Source organism: Calonectris borealis, chromosome 1 (genome assembly GCF_964195595.1).
Source record: "Calonectris borealis chromosome 1, bCalBor7.hap1.2, whole genome shotgun sequence".
NCBI lineage: Eukaryota > Metazoa > Chordata > Aves > Procellariiformes > Procellariidae > Calonectris > Calonectris borealis.
Genome location: NC_134312.1, coordinates 140,937,781 through 140,956,724, shown reverse-complemented (window position 1 = coordinate 140,956,724; position 18,944 = coordinate 140,937,781).

The following is an 18,944-nucleotide window of genomic DNA, read 5'->3' as shown; positions in this document are numbered from 1 at the left end:
TAAATTATGACAGCTATATACTCCTCTAGTTTTCAGAGTGAACTGAATCAGTCCACTGTGATGCTGTCTCAAATATTTTTTCTAATAAGACTGCCAATCATTTTCAAAGCTTACCTCTCTTGAAAGGCTCAGCATCCCCATCAAGTTGCAAATCTCAGTGAGTGCGTAAATAACAGAAGAAAGACAAGCATGGAAAATCTTAACCCTCTACTGAAGCTAGTCAGTGGCATACACTTACCGAAATACGTCCTATGACAGTAAGTGGTGTGTGGGCTCAGCACAGAAGACAGCCGAAAGAAAGAATCATACATTGTGACATCAGTGACTACAATTTATTTTTAGATTCTTACAGTACAAATCTGAGCATTCCTAGCTAGGGATCGCTCCAGCAGCTAGGGATCGTTCCAGCATGTGGTCATGCATTCAGTTTGAATTAGCCGTGCCACTGGCAAAGCCTCACTGCAGATCTCACAGGAAAAGTCAGTGTTCTACAAGGGTTGCTTCTATTCAGATCCTCATGCGAGCTATGCATGCAAGCCATAAAGTAATCCTGTTTCATATACAGCTTATTTTTAATGTCAAAAGTCCCATTAATTTACATGGGTTAAAGAGGGATGAGTTTGCCTGTAACATCTCCAGAATAATTTCCTACCTTTTAAATTCAACCACTGCAAATTGTATATAAATCATATTTCTTCTTTACCCTTATATCCATTTTCAAGTTGTGAAAAGTTGATTAGTATTGTGCCCTATCCCATTCCAAATAATTTTCCAAGAGTATTATCAATAAAACTTGTTTTTCCTCCACTAGACAACAAGGTGGTTTTTTTCTTTGGTGTTGGGGGGGGGGGGGGCGGTTTATTGGTGCTTTTTTTTTTCCCTTTCAAATCCAATCTGGGGACAAATACAATGAGAAGTAGAGAACTATTAAAAGGTGATAGGATTGAGTACATAACCCTGCCAGGTGTGAGGATCAAAATGGCTCACAGCATAAATGCTTTACAAACATTGCTTGAGAACACCTGAGTTGAACTATGACAGAGGATTGCTGCAGTTGGACATGAGAGCTTTATATTGATTTGTGCAGCTCATGTTTATGTGTTGGTTTTATTAGATTTTTTTTTTAAAGACTCACAACCTTATAATTCAGTGCACATAACTAACCAATCTTATTCATGCAGAAGAGATCTTGAAGCTCCATGACAAGTCTTCAAGTGACAGAATGACTAAATTATATGCTGGTTATAGCATGATGCTTATTCCTGTCCTACCCAGGTGGAGCTGTTCTTTACACTATGTGATTCAGCTATCAAATAGCAGCATGCGTGTTTGAAAGGCCAAGAGGAGGCTGTATCGAGAACCTGTCAAAAACAAATGTGCAAGCCTCTATGCAGCAGTCAGTAAATGTTCCTTGAATCACTCTTTTGTTAAAAAAAAAAAATAAACAAACAAATTCTTGTTTCTATACAGTATTTTTAATACAAAGCTTTAGTTAAACAACTTTTCTTTCTGCCTTTTGGCTTCATCTCTACATGACAGGTCTTCAGCTGAAGGGTGCCTATTAAGATTGACATTTTTATCAAATGTAAAAATTGTCAGATGAATGATCTGCCTAGGAACATAGGATCAGCTAAAAAGATAAACTCTTTGTAAGAATAAAAAATATATAGGATACCACAGTGTCCCCAGTAACCTACCCGTTTTGTCACTTGTCCTAATTTAATCCAGTTGGCCTGTTTCATTCACGCTGAGGCTTGCTTTTGTTTGCTTGCATTGTGATGCCTTTAAAAGAAATGACACTTCATCACTGACCACTGCACTTTGCTGATAAAGAAGGAACATTGGAAATTTTTGAATTTACAGTCTACATGTTTGTGATACAGCACTGCATTTGAAAACAATATTAGGCAAGTAATCGCTCTCTCCAGAAATGCACAAGGAAGGAAATGTATTTTCTTGTCTACACAAATGTTTTCCAGTAGAGACCAAACCTAAGGGCCATTACATCCAATGAAAAAAAAAAAAAAGAAAAAGAAAAAGAAAAAGATTTAAATTATCTTTGAATTAGAATCTTCTTGAGGACCAAGGTGTTTTGGATGCTAAACTGAATTTCAGTTTTAGTACTTGGTACAACTTAATAGGTTGTACTTGCACACAGCATACCAACAATAATTGCATCTATAGGATATACAGGCATATGAATAGAGAAGAGAGAGAGCAATAACAGCTGTATTTATATACAAAGCGGTCATAATTTCAAGATGATAAAAATGAGTAGGTCAAAATTAAATTTTATTTCGTATTATTCTTAGAAAATTACATGCCATCATAGATCTTGCTGGTTTGAGTTATCAGAAACTGCATGACATGTTTTCATGTTCTCAGTCTTTAATGATTCCTTGGAATATGATTCATAAGACAATGCATGCAGTCCCCTACTCAGCAGTATAAGCAAAAAATATTTGAAATGTCCTGCCTTAACACATATCTATATAGGTGCTACCTATACAGAAGCCTACATAGGTAATATTAATAGATCTAATATCAAATGCATATTTTGTAAATAAAATGAAAATAAAATGCGGGGTTCATTTGACATACGAAATCAGCTCACTTTTGCAAAGCAAAGTTCTGTTCTTATCTAGGAATTAAAATTAGTGGAAATAATTACTTCTTTTCTTAGGGTGACAGAAAAATAGTTTATTTCTTTAGTGCTAACAGAGGTTTTATACATTTAATAATTAATAAACTTAATTTGTGTCCCACGGGATGTGGACTACTGCCCTTCCATTTATGAGATATCTAAATTAGCAGTTATATTTATGTTTTAGGAGGAGAAAAATATCAGAGATTTCCATTTTGGTGTAACTGCTTGTAAACTGATCCAATTAAGCTTTGCTTTCTGGTCACCTACTTCTAAACATATGCGTATATGCCCTTAACATTATTAATCATTTAAAAACAGAAATCGGTCTAGAATTTTATAGGCGTTTGCTTTCAACACCGATCAAACATGGCTAAAGAGCTCTTTTTTTTTCTGTTTTCTCTTTTCTTTTTTGGTGGTAGCTTGTTTTTAAATACAAAGCATCTAAACTTGTAAGTGCATTTCTGCCGTCCTTATGACAAGCAGTACCCCCACGAAGCCTATAGATGCAAAAAGCTGAACACCGGCACCTTTTACCACAGTTCAAACGGCTACCATCCGCCCCTGCTCACTGCATTACCAAGGCTATTACAGTCCAGACTGGCGCACTCGACCTGCCCCGCCAAGCACCGAGGCGCTCCTCCGCACCTGAGCCTGCCTTTGGCGGAGTTTTGCGCCCCTACCTCTGATCCCGCACCTTTTCCCGCCTGCCTCCTTTCACCCCCACCCCAATCCGGATAAAAGACATAACCTTCCCTTTAAAACCCCGCTGCTGGCCCGCCGGGCTCCCGCAGCGCGACGCGGGCGGCCGCGCCTCCCCGCCGGCGGGCCCTGCACGGCCCAGGAGCGCCGGCGGGCGCGGGACGGCCCCGCGGCGGAGCGCACGGCGCTGCGGCGCGGGAGGCGGCGGGCGGCGCGGCTGGAAGGTCCCGCACCGCCCCCTGGCGGCCGCGCCCTGCCACCGCCGCGCCCGCGTCCCCCGTGAACTTGGCTCCCCCCGCGCCCAGCGCCCAAACCGGCCGAGTTTCCCGGCCGCGCCGCCATCTGTCCTTCGCCCCGCTCAAGGCACGACGGCGGGACACCCCCCCCGCCCCGACCCACCACCGCTTCCCGCACCCGCGCACCCCTCCGCACCCCCACCAACCCCCCCTGCCCGCCCCGACCCTGCGAGCCCGCGGAAATGTGTGTGGGGAAGGGTGGGTTGAACGGCGGCTGTCGGCGCGCCCCCCCCCCGCGCGCTGTCTGACGGGCGTCCATCAGGGCTGCTGCAGCGGGGCCGCCCCCGCTCCCCGGGGCGGTGGGGGGCTGGCGGCGGCCCTTCCCCTGGGGAAGGGGCAAAACCGCGGCGGCCGCGGAGGCGCCTCACGCCGCCAGCCCCCGCCTCGCCCGCCCCCGCCCCAGCTTTGCAGAGAAGCCGATTTACTGTCGAGCTCGGGGGGGGAGCGGGGGGCGGGCGAGCGGCAGCGGTGGTGGTGCGTGCCTTTTTTTTTCTTTCTTTTCTTGCGGCCCCCCCCCCGCTCCGCGCACGCTGGCTCTCCCCAGTGCCAGTCCCCGCTCCATCACGTGCGGAAAACCATGCCCATCACAAAAGCGGGCATTTTACCCAAGCCCAGAAAGGAAAGAAAGAAACGAAAAGAAGGAAGGGGGGGGGGGGGGGGGAGGGAAAAAAGGAAGAAGGGAAAACCACCACGGAATAGCTAAAGCCAAAGCGGGTGAACCGCTTAATCCCAGAAGAGCCAAGATTTCCTCTGAACAGCCGCCTCCCTTGTTCTCGCCCCCACCCCCGTCCCCTTTTGCTTTTTTGTGGTTGTGGTGGTGGCGAGGGAAGCGGTTAACCAAAAACCTACGTGTGGGTTTTGTGTTTCCCTGAAAACCACAGGCGCACACAGAGCATGAGGTACCGCTCCTGCCCCTCTCCGCGCTTGCAGGAAACTGTGGCTTCCCTCTTTCTCTCTCTCTCTGTACTGCAGATATTTTCCCCTCCTCTCCTCCACACTCTTCTGTTTATTTGGCTGTAAGGCAGAGCTACTTTGTAAACATCTCACACAGAACCCCAGAGCCTTTCCAAATAGCTGATTGCAGCAAAATGCCTCCAAACAAATTGTGGTGCAAGGGGGATATATGGGACGAGACCGAAGCGGATAAAAAAGAAATAAATTTGCATAAATATGCATATGTGGCAACAAGATCGCCTCTGATGGTGGAGATAGCAGAAACAAAGTATCGCTTTATCATGATGGGAAAAGTAAAAGCACAGACGACTGCAGCAAACTGGTCGCCCTTTGCCAGAGTACCAACTGCAACACCTCTCCCTCTCTCCCCCACCCTCGCCAAATTAAAAAAAAAAGGGGGGGGGAAAGCAACAGAATAAATGAAAATGAACACTGAAACGGCAAATCCGGTACTCCTACCTTAACACTGGAATAGCTGCAGAAGCATAGGGGTCTTTTTTACACAGCCAGATTCTTTCAGGAAATCCTCTCGGGCTATCATGCAGCCGGGATTATTCACACACGGTTCCTGCTCTCCTTTTTGGAATCCAACGCGATTCCCTTCTCCAAAGGAATGCAACGACCACGAAGGGGGGAAAAAAATTAAAAATAACAACAAGGAAGGCAACAACACTGGATTTGAAGGAAACTCGTGTTCTCGGTTGTAAGCGACCTACATTCAGGCAGAACATTCATCGCAATCAGTGCGAGAGAGTTGGGTCTGCGAGTAGGAGCTGTGATTGCCTATGCAGAGACCGAGCCGGGGAGAGACTGATCTGCAAGGCAAGGCGAGCTGGGAGAGAGAGGGAGAGGGGGGGAAGAGAGGGCGAGAGATGGGGGAGAGAGGTCCAGGCTGTACCAGGCGCTCTCTGCCTGCTATTGGACCAAACTGAATGAAATTTACAACGCCGGCAGCCAATAGCTCTCCACAGTCAGCCCCATCACTACAGAAACCATATCTCCATCCACAGCCTCTTGTGAGGAGCGTCGCATCCCCGCGCGAAGCGGCGGTGGCAGAGCTTGGCCGGGGCCTGTGGGGCTGAACAGGTGGGCAGGTCGCACATGGAGAAGTAAACCCGTGTGTTTGTGCGTGTGTGTGTGTGTGTCGGGGGGGATAACAATTCAGACTGTTGCTCTCCCTGCTCCATGATGGTATACAGCAAGCGCAGTCTTTGTTAACCCTTTAAAGCTGCAGTTTCTACAGTACCAGCCTGTTGTTACCATATTCACCCATATGCATTTACATGGAGCTAACAGTATAATTGCATACCAACCACTGAAGCATTTTGTTCCTATTCCCCTTCCTCCCATACAAAAATAGCAAAGTAGACATTTGCCCAGTGCCCGATCGTTTTAAAGAGATTTTTTTTTTCATAAGTAAATCAGTTATTTAACGTCCATATTTTAGTTAGCTAACCACTGCTGCGAAGGTTAAGCGTAAGGGCTGAAGAGGGGGCCCTGTGGTTATTGCTAAGTACTACAGCACAGGGTCTCTGGTTCACTTCCTGTGTGTAATTTCAGACTGAGGGTGGTGTAGCAAATACGTGTTCAGGCCTCCAAAGGATATGTCTTGTTTCACTCCACAGCGTGTTCCTTTGATCAGTTTAATAAGAGCACTTAACATCACCCAGAGCCTGAGACCTTGAACTGAGACCAGGTGAGGACTGGCCGAGTTCTCTGAGAACAAAGCAGAGAACGACATAAAGGGGTCTTGAAGATCTTTCCCTAATTTGAAACAAAAATCATATTCATACCTTGATGAGACTTCCTGACGCAAGACTTAGATTAGACTTCATAAGCCAAGTCTTTGACATTTTCAAATGCTGAAAAAAAGAAATCAGCAGCTCTTCTTTTCTAGATGCTTTGTTTCTACCACCACGTCAGATCCTCAGAAGAGAGAGATAGTGCTTTGTTTTCTCAAATCTGAATTCTGACTGTGATATCGGGCTTATCAATCAATTCTATGCTCTCCTGTTTCAAGTGGTAAAGGAATATATACTACCTGATTTAAAGATACCATCTAGCAGATAACAATAGGCCTGTTGTGTGTCTGTTCTTATATAGTGTTTTATTCTATGGTATGAAGGATACTTCCTTCAGTATCACTTAGGAAGGCATGTTTTTGTTTTAAATGTTGTAAATCTAAGTACAATCACTGACTTAAAATGTTTTCAGCAATGCAATAGCTACATTAAACTGTTAACTTATTTGTCAGTGAAATAATTGTTTTTATATTACTTAATTATATGTTTTGCCTTACTTATTTTAAGTGACTGTAGCAGCAGGTGTTCATGCAAGTGAATTTTACTGCTTTTGTTATTTTAATAACACACCAAGAATGTGCAACCAATCATATTGCTTGACTGAGTGAACACTTTGACACATTTAGAAAAGATGTCATCTTGCACTGCCATCTGTCCCAAATTTTGCAGGACAGTCTTTATTTTGATGAGTATGTCACACATTTTACAAGATAAATTTGGAGGATATTAAAGTATGCACTAGTTAATCTGAATAATGATCTCCCACCTGTGTTGTAATATCAGGAGGCAATTTATTACAGGTTACCAAAGGACCATCTCTAATGTTTGCAAATAATGTTTGCAACTATGACCCAAATATTCTCAAATACAGCAATAAAGCTAAACTTTCCATAGACTCTACACAAGGGTATGATCAAAGGATTTAAGTAAAAGGCATTTGGTCAGAACCACAGACTGCACTTTTTTCCTCTTACAACTTTCAAAAACGTAAATGTACAGTTGGAAACTGTGTCTTATTTGGGAGGGTATCTGCAGCAATCCACTGCATATTTATAACAGCAAGCAGGAGTCCGGGAGCAATCATTCAGAGAGAAGAATGCCACTTGCTAAGTAACACCATCACTTCTTACAAGGAGGCATTGTATTCTAGTATTAACCCAACTTGACTCTACTTGTAAACAGTGAAATCTAAAGAAATCACAGTACATGACAGTCTGACTGAAGACAGGCCAAACTCTGCTGGGTTCCATCCCATGCAACCTCTTTTTGTGTCAGTCAAACTGAGGCATGATTTGGTCTCCCATGTCCAATCACTGTAAAATTTCCATGAGTTCATTTCTAAATCAGATATAGTGTGTTGCATACTGATGCTCAAATTAATAACAAGAAAGTATAACTGTTTGACAAAGAAAAGAAAAAGTGCCTCGCAAATTTTGTTTGGTTGGTTAGCTATTCATTCCAAAAAATTAATATTAAAAATGCAAACTTGAAGCAGAACAAGAGGGGCTTTCTACAATTGCGTGAACAGCAATTGACTCTTTACCCTTCCCTGTCGTCTGCTTGGTCTTCTTACTCAAATATTCATAATGCCAACAGACTTCCATTCCCCTTTATGCAAGGGTGAACCAGTACAGTCCTAATACACTTTATGTAGTTGGAATCGGATCTTTCACTAGGTTCATGGTGCAAAAGGCTCATCTTAAGTGGACTGAAATCCACAATGAATCGTCTACTCAGGTTACTGGATGAGCTCACTTGCTGGCTACAAAGGTGATAATACATAGCAATCATAGTCCTTTGTAAGACTTCAAGTGAATGAGAACTGCAGAAGAAAGTCATGCCAAACTGCAAAACAGAAAGGGATTAAAAGGAAATAGAATGAGTCCACCAGGTCCACCAAGTAAACAGGAAAAATCGAGAGATAATTTTGAAATGGACTTGCAGAAAAATAATATTTGGGTCAATAGTAAATATTTCCTAGTTAAGTAGCCCCAAAATGCTGTTTACTAAATTTCAAGAAAGAAATTTGTTTCCCATGTGACTTCTTACGGTTTGCTGATAAAAGAAAAAGTTGATCTGTAACTATTTTCACATGAAATGACACAGATTAACAAAAATACCACCCAGAAAAATCACATATATATTTTTAAATTCAAAATCTTTCATTTATAGTAAAATGAAATGCTCACTGTACTACTGTTTATACTGTATGCCAGATAAATCAGAAATATATTGTAAAGTCCCATCTGCATGGCCAATATTATAATTTCAGAAGTGTACTGTGAGAACAAATACTCACTAGAACTTCCCAAAGATACGATGCTTGCCATGATACATGCTTGATTTTTTAGTTACATTCTAACTGCATTCTCCTTAGCATGTTTTACTAAAACTTTTAGTGTTATTTTCTCCTTTTGAGAAAGGTCCAAACCCAAAATACTGTAGACATAGATAATAGTACAGAAAGATCACTTCACCTATTTAGGTCTTTTTTTAGAGAGCAAAATACAGGAATTTCTACTTATACAACTTCTGAGATGCAACCTTAAATTTCATAAGGGGGATAAAGACATTGACTTTAACAGAGCCAATGTTTCAGTCCTGGGAAAGTGGAAGCAGTTGCTGGGCTTTGGACTTTCTTGTGTAAAGTCAAAGCTAGAAAAGACCATTATAATTATCCATAGAAATCTCTCATATCATTTAGGCTAAGTGCTTCATCAGTTTGGTTTTTTGTTAGGTCTATTTTTTTGTTTTGTTTTCTTTTCTTTTCATAAAGCCATCTAGTTACTGTAGAACTAAAGTATGTGAGTTTTCCCTTAAAAAAAAAAAAAAGGTAAATATTTCACATTGTGCAAATTCTACAACATCTGAGTAAATTTTACCAGTACATAATTACTCTCACTGTCAAAATCACGTTCCTGACTTGTAGTCTTACAAAATTGAACTTCACTTTGGCCTTGTCTATTAAATTAAAGAGCCTTTTAGTATTAACTTCTTTTTTCAACTTATATACTTTACAGATCTTGATTAGTCAACCCTCTAACCTTCTTATTGTTGAGATAATTAAATTCTGTTTTGTTCATCTCTTACTACAAGGCAGGCTTTCCAGACTATGATTCATCCTTGCAAGGCTTTTCTCAACCTTCACCATTTATCAATATCCTTTTAAAACTATAAACTCTGGAACAGGATATGAAATTGTCATTGCAGTCATATTAATGCAGTATTTTACTCTGAACTCTCAGTTTTATTTACACAAGGATGGCATTTAGTCCTGGCCTCTATGTGAGCTGGGAACTCGTGTTCCTGGTTACTAATCATGATTTCAACATTTTTTCCTCTGATTTACAAAAATTCATCTTCTCATCTTAAAGTGTGACCTATTTCTCAGTTTTAATACACATATCATTCTATAAAGAGACCAATTTACAATACATAGATGTTTCCTAACATCTACGGAAAACTATTTCATTGTCATTGGTATTTTTCACTATAGATAGTGTTTGCAAACTTTTCCTGCAATTATTTAATGTTTCCATTGAGGTCCTCACTAAGGTCTTACATGCTTAGTTTTTGCTGATTTTTTCCACAAGAAAAAGAGAATAATGATGAAAAAAGCTAATGCTTTGTTGTGTGAAGACCCTCCCTCTGTTATCAATGTGCTTGTCTATCTTTATCTCACACACAAAAGAAAATATCTTCATGGGTTGCCAGTGATGACACTGAACTGGAAACTGACTCCAGTTCTTGCATACCCTCTCTTAGCATTCATGATCATTCAAAACAAGGTTCTTCCTTTTATCTGAAACTAGACCTAATTAAGGAGTCAAACTCCTGATCAATATCTGACAATACCACAATAACAGCATTTCTATAGCGTAGTGTCTTTAATCTTCAAAATGTCACCCAAGCACAGTGAAGTTAATCATGAGATTAATTTAATGGTTATTCTCATTTTGCATGTTTGGAAACATGCAAAAAGTTCATACAGCGTATTTCTGTGGAATATATTCTGGACAGCTGAAAACTTGCTCTGCCCATGCACTTTGCCCAGAAACCGCAACATCTAATCAACACAACACAAGGCCAGAGGTGATATTTATAACTATAGTGAGTCAAGACAATCTCTGTGCATATTCACAGCCTATGTCCCTATTGCCATTTAGGTCTGTATCTTTGGAGGACAGACCCTTATATGTTCTGTATTAGGCATTATACAGGTACAGTGCAATCAGGCTTCTTGAGTGCTACAGTAGTTAATAATTAATAGCATTAAAAAAGCTCCTACCACAGGCAAACAGACAAAACTGAGTCTTCTTCAATAATAAGCCTAATTATTCCCTGTGCTATATAACCAGCCCATTTTTTAAGGGTTTATATGGTTAGATTTTGATTCAGATTAATACTTTGAGGTAATTCCATGTACCATTCACATAAACGCTGCAAGTGCAGTTTGCCCTACATACCCATAGAAATCTTGATTTGATCTTGACAAATGCGGTCTGTAACTTTCATTGATATGAAAGACTGAGCTAACCAGAGGCTAGTTATCCACCCCTGCTTCCATTCTCTTTTAGATTAGATACAGGCACAAAGTGCCTTGGAGTCAGACCTTAAAAGCTTTGTGTAACCTTTTTAGTTTTAAAGGGCTACACAGACTGATAAGTTATTAATATTAGAAAGAATTATTTATAGCATAATTAAGGATTACAGAAAAGCATATGCCTAAGACTGTATAAGAAACAAAAAACAGTTTACCAGTATGTATGTGCATCTTAAACTTTAACTGCACTTGAATAGCACAGGAAAGAGAGCAGAAATACCATTAAATAAAAGCAAACAGAAATGAAATACAGTCCCTAAATACCTAAAGCTAATGTCACAGCTCACATTCATTTACATGTCAGCTCTCTTCAGCAACTTAGGTTTCATCTACAGCCATAATGTTAAGGATCTGGATGTTCAAAACCAAACATAATAGCTCCACAGGTAATTCCCTTGACAACTGCTGGTCTATAAGACATTGCTTACAGACCTGTGGACTTCAAAAAAAGACTATAGCTGCAAGCTTCAAATGGCAAGTAAGTTTTCTGCAAAAATCATTCTTGGAAGTTGTTAGAAAGTCTCCTGCTTTTGGGCTACAGAGACAATTAGAAGATCAGAAGTGTTGGAATTATTTTCCTCTTTGAAAATAATTGCATAAAAGATGGTCTCAGTTGTAGGTAGTGATACCTATTTCCAAAGGCCCTTCTCACTGGATTATATCATTCATGCTTTTCCTGGCCAAAATAATCCTTTTTCTTTTGCTACCCAAAGTACAGTTTCAGATGGAATGTGGAGAGTGCTTTCTACCTAAAGTAACCTCCATTGTACTGCAGTCTTCCGAGAATATGTTTTTGAAACTCCGCAGACTGATGAAGGCATTGAATAGAAGTCTCCTAAATTCTCTCACTGAATGTTTGAGCAAAAAGAGCTATTATATAGTGACAAGGCAATTCTGGAAGCATTAATGTCTCTGACAGTGACTTTCATAAGAAGATCTGGGTATGCATAGATATTCTCTGAAAGTGGCTCAAGTATCAAGTCACTTGCAGGACCTGAGTGCGAGATCCCCAAGCAATGAGAACACTGCCAAGTTCTACCTGTCAGCTGAGCCACCTATTCATCAGCATATTGTTAGTCCATCCCAAATGTGGGGCAATTTCCTTCACACAGATTCCAAGTAATGTGGTTTACTTTGTAATTAAAAGAGCTAAAGGCATTTATAGACAAGCACTAGTGAGACTAGCTCCAGCTTTAGCGCCACACCTCTGCCAGAGATCATCATTCCCTGAAATTAAATCAGCAGAAGAGAAGTTTGCATATGTGTTAACCACTTAGTATAAGGCAACAGACTATATTAAATGAGCAGTGAATAAGAGTTTAAACTAACCTGTAAGAGAAAAGGAATATTTGTTCTGCCACGCTGACTGCAGCAGCAGAACAAGAGCAAACAGCTTGGGATGGGGGAATAATGTCTCAAACTGTGGCTGTTGCAACTGTTTGCTAAGTGAAAGAAAATCGGAGTGCTAACAGAGCCCACAAGCTCAGCCAATGCGAGGTAGCTCATTAAGCCACATAAATTTGGTGACATTTGTTTGTATGCCCACAGTTAATGCTCTAGGGTTCTGGCTGGGTTTAGGAAGAGTTAGGTACAAGCTGTTCACGCTGAGCGGGTCTGGGAAGACCAGAAAGAAACTCTCAAATCTAAATGGAAAATACCTCGTGAATTTGGGTACTTACAGTACAGGCAATCACTTCTGAATAGCAACTTTACAGGAGTCTGACCTCCTCAGAAACACTACTTCAGTTTATGAGCCATTTAAAAAACAAATTATCTTAATTTCAGATATGAAAAGACATAAGATCGGTTGGCTTAAGAAGAACAGTTTGAACAAATAATGGACATAAATAAACAGATGAAAGCCACTGAATGGGTTAAATTTGTTATGTCCAAGTCGCTGTCAAATCTTCAGCTAAGAACAGGAAGTTTATTGGCAATTTTCTGAAAGAGGAGGAATCCAATGATAAAATGTGAGCCATTTGTCTTCCCAGCCATTAAAGGAAATTCACTTTAAGGATGTTTCTGGAGTGGCTGCTGCTGCTGCTGTGCCCATTATAATTTATCAGTGTGTCTGCTGGTAGTATTATCATCAGTAGGGGCTCAGGTGGACTTCCATTAGCGCTATCAAAGTCCTCATTGGCAAAATATTCCACTGACCTAGACAGGATCTATCAAAAGCTTTCAAAGCCTCATCTGCCATGGATATTTTTTCTGCTAATTATTTTCAGCAAATTTGTAAGATAAATCCTCAGAATGAGTTATCCAGGGAAAAGCAGCAACCACAAACATATTTAATAAATAAAACTGTGTCCATCATCATCATGTTCATTTATTTATAGGTCCTACCCTTCTCAGCCTTCATCTTCTTGTGTGACATTTAGAATATAAACTCTCTGGGAGATATATTTTCTTATCTATCTCCACTCATGTCCTAACTTTGATAGGGGTCTTTGGACACCATCACAGTACACATGTTTAAAACTAATATGGCTATATGTAACAAATGTAACTAAGCACACCTATTTAACCATATGTTGCATTAGTTTTATGGCTCTGCTGCTTGCTTTGACTTAAAGCTGTGTTAAATTCATGCCAAGTAATGAAAAGTCAAGCTTGAGTAGTTTCTTTGTCTTATATGTCTACACACGTGTGACAGCCTGAGAAAGGGAGAGGGAAGGTTACATCTAAGACCAGACCATGTAAAAAAATCTCCTAATTCTTTGTCAAACAGCAACACAGACAGTGTGTTCTACAGGACTGTAAAAAAAGATGCATTGTATTATCCTGTTAAAAAAGGCGACCTGTGCAAAAATGCCATCCTGAATGACAGGCTTAACTGGTCATCGTCTGCCCTTCCTGACCTCATACTATTAATAAAGTTGTAATATTAATTGATATCTTATTTGCATTAACAATTATATGTATTGCAGTTTCATCCCATGAGGTTTAGTACAATCACATAAAAAGACAGTGTCTACCCTGAAGCCCTTATTACATATATTTAATATGGGAGGTAACGGGTGCAGCGGGCAGAAGCGGAGCTGCATAAGATTACAGTAAAAACGCTTTTGAAAAGTGGTAAACAACTATCACAACCATCACGTACAAATTTATTTTTAACAAAAGAGTGATTTGTGGCTCTCTCTTTTCCTTTCTCCCAACATATCATTGCCCCTTTTAGCACTTATTTCCTCGTATGGTTGTCAGTCATTCCATGCAGCCGGCAGGGTGAATGAAAACAATCCACTATGATCAAATGCAGTTACTGTCTCTCTGCACCCTTTGATCACTCACTGGACTCAAGAGAGCGAGGTGAAGGTGGTGGATTTCTATCACTATTTGACATGTCTCACAAAACACTTTGTAACCCACTTCTAAAAGTGCACTTGTCAAGACCAAAGATGGGAAAAATTGTAGTTTGCCTCTTTACTTCAACTAAGTCAGTTAAGCTAGCAAGCTAGGAAAGAAATGCTGTATTCTGGCAAAAGTTAACAGAGTGTGCATATAATTTTCCTACACATTTTGAATAACTGTTGGTTCAATACTTTAAAAAAGCTTGTCTTCTGCTTTTCTTGATGGCTATTTCTGAAGATGATAACTTACATAAATAATTCCTTAAACTTGGATTCCTTGAAATGTAAAATAACAGCTAGCATTGACACTGCTGCTGCTGTGTCTCCACATGGGTTGACCTTTGCAATTTGGGAGATCATAGTGAATACAGTAATACTGTAGTGGCACTTTATGTTAGCAATGGGTATTATCACCAAATAATTTGAGAGGACTCCAAAGAAAGCCCTGGCTTAGCTCTCAGTGGACTACATTGTTACTCCTGCTTAACCTGCAGAGTGAAGTCAATGTAGCTGGGCTTTTAAGTACCTACAGGAGTAATAAATAAATAAATAAACAGAACCAATCAAGTTGAAGCTCTGAGATTACATGAAGTGCAGTGTGACTTGATAAGGTCACAGAAAATTGAAAAGAATGAGTGTTCGCTTGCAAGTTTGGTTTGGAGGAAGCAAGTTTTCAAATAGCAGCCAATACATTTGAACAATACAAGCAGCTGTTTACGTCTATTCAGAAGGTGGTTTCTAAGTGTTCTGGCTTACAGGATCTGATTATTCAGGAGGTTATTACATACAGCTGTCTGTCCTGCCGCTCTGTGAGGTACTGCCATATCATAGCAAGGTCAACAGAATGGGTAGCACGTCTGTTCCTCAGTTTTCAGAGTTTGCCATTTTTCTGTTAACTGAGACTAGCATTCACTATTATAAGTGGCAAATTTTGTTATAACAACAGTTTACCACAGTTTACCTTTATACATTGGTCTGTGAGTGAATAAGGCAAAAAACTCTCATTTATGGATCTCTTTGGACTTGACGTGATTAGCTGTGGGAGCATCACATTCTTATTGCAGACACATTTTAAATCATTTGGAATCCAGGCTTTGCCCCTCACAGATACAACTTGCATCAGTCTGGCAATGTAAAGGAATTGAACGATATCTTCAGATAGGAGTATCTTGATGCAAGCAAACATTGACTTTTTGCCAACTCCAAACGTCGTGATGGTATGTCAGAGGTGGAAGGTGCTTAAGCAGTGGGCACTGAGTGATTCTTTCTGGCAGAGCAGCTCCTTGGGCATTTCTGTCTGTCAGTGCATATGACATAAGCCCTAAGGCTGTGCTAGAGGCCAGCTGGATCCAGCTAGCACCCAAAATGCAATTTGTATGTTGAACATTGTGCAAGGCATGGACATGCCATGTGTGTCTACTGTTTGTCTCTAGTGAGTAGTTTCAGCCATAGGCAACTTTTCTGTTCTAAACACAGACAAGATAACTGAAGATGATAATAGATTTGTTGGTTTGCCACAAGCTAACACATCTTCATGTTTTTTTTTTAATGATTTGTGCTTTCTAATCTCCCTAATCCCAGCTGAGAACTCAGATTTGTAAACAGTGATATAAAAATAATCTTATTTGGAATCTGTGTTTGTTACATTTGTCAGTAGATGACTAACCTAATAACACACAGTAAGCAATAGATGTGAATCAATTGACCTGAAAATATTTAGACTTCCAGGCAAAAGGCGTATTCTTCTGATAGGTTATACTTCTTCTGAGTATGGAAAAAAAAGAAAACTAATGATATACCTTTCAGTAAAGATTTGTTGCTACCTGATAAACAAGCTCCAACCTATAGAAATCCTGTGGATTTTTTGCAAACCTGAAGCATTGTAAAATCCTTTGTACAATTTCGTCTATCTTTCAGTATTTAACACTTATTTTATTGTGTTTTAGTCAAATATTTTTTAAAAAGTAGCCAATGGGAATCAATTAGCAAAAACTGAAGAATGTTATACTATCAAATTACCTTAAATAAAATCATGTAGGATTAACTGTTAAACTGATATTTTTTGAAAAATCTTGGCACTATTAAAGCCAGTACTAAAGGCAAGTTAGTGTAAAGGAGGCTGGGATTTCACCTAGCACTGAAAAGAGGAAGAAAAAAGGGAAATATTTTAAAAGATTACTATTTCTTTTGGTTTTTTTCCTCAAATAGCCCACACATTGACATATTGAATTGAAAACCCGCTACTATTTTCTATAATTTTATCTGTACTAAGTAATCAAGATTGAGATCATATTTGCTTTGCATGGCCTGTCCCTAATGAAATGACAATCCCTATCCTAAAAACTCTATGATCTAACAAGCTAATGCGAAGAGTAGTGGAAAGATTCCCGTTGACTTTAGAACACATTAAATTGTTCCCTAAGTATGACTGGAATGTTTGATCATTTAACAGTGCATGCTTTGGAGGGCCTGCGAACGTGGAGAGAGAAAGAGGGCTTTCTTCCTCCCAAGTCATGAATAATTATAACACTTCAAATATTGTCACTTGTTCTTTTGTTGTGACTGTCAAAAAATATAATAGTTCTTTACACCAAAAAAAAAAAAAGGGAGGGAATATACAAATGAGTATCTGTAACGCACTATCATTCATTCTGGATATAAGAAATTATTTTCCACCAGGCATATTTTCGTACCTTTTGAATAAAACTTTTATTATGGGAATCACTCACTTTATAAAAATTAAAAGCAATAATGATCAACTAATATTCATGATAGGGATTCAGTGATACTGAAACTAAATATGTCCCCAGATCTACAGGTCTTTGCTCTGGGATGCTCACCTAATCAGTCTAAGGTAATTCTATAATTATTGCTCATGTAAAGCAAGTTTAGTCTTTCAGTTTTCAGCTGTACTCTTTTCCTTTCTGAGAAGTTTCCAAAAGCTCAGATAAAGTATTGACAAAGGAAAACAAACAGTAGCATGGTCAGATCCATTCAGTAAGTCCTGGCTGTGGCTAATGATTGTCATGAATTGAATATCAAAAGTCATGAAGTACCATCTTTCACTGACTTCTGCTGTAGAAACATCCTTTTTTTTTTTCCCTTTCTTAAATTTTGGCAATTGGTCTCTGCTAATTTGCCATCATACTTAAAATTGGGGAAATTGTAGAGAAAGGTTCATGACTGTTACTAGTATTCAACATACGTTTCCAATACTGGAGGCTTTCATTGCCAAAATATACCCATGGAAAACTTTGTGATGTCCTTCTCTAAATGCTCCTGGAGTTCAGATTTAACCAATAAATGTATTTCATCATCTAATCTTAGTCTTGAAGCAAATACAAATTATCTTTTTAGATGAGTAGATATTGAGAATTTTGATCTGTGTAGTACCCCTGGCATTCCAGATGAAAACACAGTGCATGTCACTAAAACACGGAGATAAAATAAAATTCCGGTTATTTGGCCTGCTCATTATCAGAGAGTTGTACTATATTTCTTTATAAAATTAAAATGTTGCACTGTTTGTGTATGATCATCTAGTATCATATATAGGTATATAATTGTGTGTGTGTAAAATTATTTACACGTATTAAAAATAAAATCCTCTGAAATATTTGCATTTCTAATCATAACACTTAGAAGCTTTCAGAAGTTGTTTGACAAATATAGATGTTTTTCACCAATGAAAGAATCTTATTTACTCCAGTACTTCCCTATTACATAGAGTGTACAGGACATTGTTAATGTTTAGAATGTGCAGAAATTAAAAGCAAACACAAGACAGTTTCCATTCTCTCTCTTTTACAGCTGTATCAGAAGATAAAATGCTGACTTTTCAATTTGCCAAATGGATTAGAGAATCTGTAGCATGTTTCTGATTCCTAATTCAGAAATATCAACCTAAAGTTGCCAGCAATCTCCCGTCAGTGTGAATCCTCCACTCTGACACATCAGCTTAAGTACATGGAAACATCTTTGTGAAGTCAAATGACTTCTTTGAGGTCATGCCTCTGAAATAAATACTAAGTTTGTGAGGCATTACCTTATTTGATAATAGAACATGTTCTTTTTTTCTCTATTTACATTATAAGCTAGCTCCTTGGAGCAGAGTCTTTAGTCACATTTGTCCAGCACAGACTGGCTTGGTATTGCCCAGCCCTCAAAATAATGAATAGAATATTGTGAAAAGTAAAGGAAAACATTATTTGGGACAAGATTGAACCTAGCTATATTACATTATCACAAGGAGCTTCCAGATTAAAAACGAGGTCCTTAACATGCTAGGTTAAGAACAAGTAGATTCTGCCCATAAAGATGTTCTATCTATTACTGAATTGAACAAGCAAAAGAGTAGACAAATATGCATGTATATACACATACACACATATACTTGTTGATGTATCTCATGTGTCAGTAATATTATGGGCACTAGTGGTCTCTGTTTTTACTGTTCTATCTCATATGAAGAAAAGATCTAACATTTTAGTAATATTAAGGTAGGAAATTGAACTGAAAATAATATTTTAAAGTTTTTCTTCAGGACATATTGTCCTATAATTAAAAGCAATTATATACATGTTACAGATA